Source organism: Limanda limanda, chromosome 6 (assembly GCF_963576545.1).
Source record: "Limanda limanda chromosome 6, fLimLim1.1, whole genome shotgun sequence".
In the NCBI taxonomy this organism is placed as follows: Eukaryota; Metazoa; Chordata; class Actinopteri; order Pleuronectiformes; family Pleuronectidae; genus Limanda; species Limanda limanda.
Window position 1 is genome coordinate 5946192 of NC_083641.1, and position 4345 is coordinate 5950536.

The 4345-nt window shown below is 41.2% G+C and overlaps 1 long non-coding RNA gene across 1 annotated transcript; it reads right to left on the reverse strand.

Moving 5' to 3' along the window:
- Window positions 1-211: 211 nt before the first annotated feature.
- LOC133003399 (uncharacterized) lies at window positions 212-1904 on the reverse strand. The gene is made up of 4 exons (XR_009678283.1): window positions 1084-1904; window positions 767-863; window positions 554-647; window positions 212-462 (listed from the first exon to the last, which is right to left on the reverse strand). It is a non-coding gene; the product is annotated as an uncharacterized LOC133003399 (long non-coding RNA).
- Between the last annotated feature and the right edge of the window lie 2441 nt (window positions 1905-4345).

Consider the following 4345-nt stretch of genomic DNA (forward strand, 5'->3'; position numbering starts at 1 on the left):
ATTGCAGTGCACACGTGGGGTCACAGCATTCCGCACGTGGGGTAAGCCCCTCCCACACAATATTTATAATAAAAATGTATATATTAATATTTATTATTATTTATAAGTAAGCCTTTACCAAAAGCACTGCAGTTAATTAAAACTAAACATTCATGTGATGCTTGATGCTATAGGTGAACATATTGTACAGGGAACAAATGTGAACAAGGTATATGTGGAGTGAAAGCTTTATTTACATACAGCAAAAATATTGTACAAAATCTCAGGTGAGGCTTGAAATGTTTCTCTGCAGCCTCTGGGTCATGACTTCTTTGTGGGACTCTTCTCCAGTGTGTAGACGTCTGTGGTGTGTAGCTGTGAGATCCAGTGTAGCTTCCAGTCTTATATGAAGTGTGGGACACAGGTCGGTGCGCTCCTGGTTGTGGAAGGATGGATCCATGTCATCTGTCCCGCTTCAATCAGCTGTAAACACATTCAGTAAAATTAGCACAGTTCAATGACAACATACACCTTTACATGTAACTGGAAAATTATTTAATGAATATAACCTTACCCTCTTTCTTCTCCGACAACTCCTCAATGCTGATGTAAGGTCTGGTCGGATCATACTGGCTCATAGTGTGTCTTTGTACGTCATGGACAGGCAGCTGGAAAACAACACATGTAACATGACTTTATTATTAATAAACGGAAATAGCCGCGCTGCATCACCGTTGGAAGATCCACAGCAAAAAAACACCAAAACAATTCATAAACAGTTACTTACATTCAATGGCTTAATTTTCTGCACTTTAAATCCGGACTTTCAGCGTCTCAGCCTAACGCCTCTTTGTTTGTGTGTGTGTGTGGGGGGGGGGCTGAGGCTGTGAAAACATACAGAAAAAAGTCACGTTGATGAAAAAACTTAACGAGAACAAACTGTTACATCTAAGTAATTCATACATATTTACACATGCACTAGATCTGCTCCAGCACTCGATGCTGTATTCGTATTTTAGCAACTTTCTCGCTATCCCAAAGAGTGGCGGACATGCTTTCAGATGTAGGGTTAGCTTAGTGGTTAGCATGGCGTCTCTAGCTCACCGTAACTCAGGGACTGTGCTTCCGTCTTCTCCGCCTCGACTCGTCCACACCGGGCCCGCGGCTCTGCCTCCACACGCACTCATCTTCTCCTCCAGGGAACAGCGTCGTGTCGACTTCAGCAAGTTATTTACCCCGAAGACAGAGTCACTCGTACGGGACAAGCTAAACACGACCCGCTTCCTGTCTGCGGGACACTCGACGCTGCTGCACGGCGTTTACGAGGCTCTGATTGGACGAGTCCATCAGCTGATGACGCGAGCGGGTGACGTGAGCAGCGGTTACTTCATGGGATAAGTATTTGACTGAGGCCAGGTTTATTTTTTGTGGTGTTTAGTAAATTTACACACATGATTCACTCATGCTGTTCTGTGTTCGTAACCTTATAGTTGAATGCACTTATTGTAAGTCGCTTTGGATAAAAGTGTTGACTGTTTTAATGGAATACTGAGAAAGTTTAATAACAACAATTAGACAATTGAAGTTCAAATTATGAAGGAATTTAAGCTCTATATTGTGTCTCCTTTATATTTAAAATAATAATCAAACTGAGTGGAGATGTATGTTGTATCCAAACAGCCGGCTGCTGTGTTTTGTCACTGTGCAGTCCATGGGGGATTAAATATTACACTGAAAAAATAAATCATTAAATCAATGAATGTTTCATAGCAATTTTGAAAGTAGTGGTGAAAAGGTACCATTTATAATTCATGGAACAGCTTAGTTTGCCATTGACATGTGAATTTGATGCCAGTATTTTGGGAGGACAGATATTTTTATGGAAAGCCAGTAGAAGTTTGGAGCTTACAGGACACAGATGATCATACCAGCATCATTTATTTGCTGGTAGAGGTGTGGTTTACACTTCCTCTGTGCATTTAACCAGCACAATTGAAAAAGTGACTGTAATCATGCCACTCTATACAGTTGTTGAGATTTAGGATTGTTTTGGATGACAATAAAAATTTGAAATAAAGTGCATTGTTTCATTTCTTTTGACTGCATTGACCTTTGTTCGTGGTATACAATATAATTCATTATAGCACACTTACTTACTTAAGAACAATTTAAAATTTCAGGTTTAATATTTATTTTAAGCCTGGTTTACTCAGCCAGATAGTTTGTTGGTGCCTCTTACACATTGGTGTTATCTGCTCTCAGGGAAACTGATTTGCATTTGTGAAGCTCAGAGCATTGTCATTTGCATATGAAAGCGTCCTCTAGGAGTTGGAGCAGGGGGGGTCAAATCTCAACAGCTCACAGGCTTGACAACTGCAGGAACCCTGAGCGTTTCCTTTGCTGCCTGCAGATACGTGTGAAAGTCGTTAACCGAAGGATGTGCCAACACTTCTCTGCGACACAGATTGACACAAACGCTTCTTTTCATGCAGTGGCCCAAGCTAGGGGTCTGGCCCCCCTAAGGGAGGGTTGTAAGAGGATTTCTAGAATACAATTTGAAAACCAATTAAGAATTGCAAAATCTGGTTAGTTCAACTTTTACTCTTTCGTCTACTTCTTCTTCTTCTTCCACCAGAGTGCTGCGGGGCCTCGTGGACGAGATCACTGGCCCAGTCTCTTCGAACCTTCGCCCAGAGCCAAAGTCAGGCTGACCAGTGGACAAAAACACAAGAATACAGGTTTCCTCTCCTGAATGTGGGTCCTGCAGTGGGGGAGTGGAGAGAAGAGAGCGGCCGACTGCTAACCCTCAGAACTCCAGCACTGGGCACCTTCAACCCCTCTGGAGGGAAACAGCTGTACTGTAGCTGTGTGAAGGTCCTGAACTTTCGCTCTCTTGCAGGAGTCAGGGAGTCCAGATGGACTGAGTTTTTTGGCTCGGACTATTCCCCTAGTGGCAGCTGGCGGGTCCTGAATAAACCTCCTGTGGAGAAACGGATGGCAGACATCCAGTGGAGGATTATACATGGAGCTCTAGCTACGAACAGATACAGAGCTCACCTGGACCCAAGCACTGAGGGGGGTGTGTCCTTTCTGCTCACTGCCAGAGACCCTAGAACACCTAGTAGTGTCCTGTCCCTGTCCTGTCGATTAACTAACACTTTTAAACAACTGCAAGAGTGGGTGGGGGGTTTAGGAGAGGTCTTCTCTATGCTTCTCTTTGTTTTTGGACCCAAATACATAGCAAGGAAAAAACACACTATGGTTTTAATGAATTTTCTCTTTTCAAATGCAAAGATAGCGACCCAGATAAGTCGAAAGAATAATTTACACAATTTATTTTACACTGACGGACAATTTGGAGGGTTTCAGGGCTGTGGGGGGGGGGGGGGTTGGACAGGTCCTGTGCTCACTGGGGGACAACCAGTCTCTTTTTTTAAAATTTAAGCAGAGCATCTTGTAACTTTAGGGTTGGTGTATGATGTGTGTGTGCATGAAATGTTTTATCCTTTCTTTTCCACATAATTGAATAATTAAGATTTACTTTGACAATGTGTCATAAATAATGTTATTCAAAAGTCAAAGTCAAATGTCTTCTTCTTCTTCTTCTTCTTCTTCTTCTTCTTCTTCTTCTTCTTCTTCTTCTTCTTCTTCTTCTTATCATTATTATTATTAGCATTATATGGTGGTAATTTGATCCTGTTATGTCATTGTGAATACATTAAAACAACATATCTCAAATTGATCTCATAATAAGGTTGTGGTGGGATAATGAGAAAAATTCAACATTCATGAACAGACTGCCATATTTGTTTGAAATATTGGAAGAAATATTATCCATCTGCTGCTCTTTATACACACACACACACACACCTACACATACACACACACACACACACACACACACACACACACAATAAAACACCTACTGCATGCACGTACACAGAGGTTTGAGGTGCAGCTATTTTCCTTTGAATCTTATAATGTGATCTGAAAAAGGCTCATGCATTGTTTTAACATGCATGACTCATTTTCACAGATGCAGGAACATAATGCAAATATTTATGATTTTATTTATGTCATTTAAATAACTCTTTACAACAACCAGCTTCTCCCTCACCAAAAAAATCATCATGTTTAATGAAATTAGTAGAAGTATTGTAAAATGCACCATTACACACGCCCCATGTGGATTTTATTACAAACTAGATTTAACCCAGTAAAGTGTCTCCAGCATGAAACCAATTATACTGTAGATTGAAGCAAATGAAACTGCCTTTCTAACCACAAGGTACCAAACATAGTAAAGCTCGACACTGAGCAGGTACAGAATGCTGCAGGAATGATGTGTTTTTCTGTTAGCATCCTT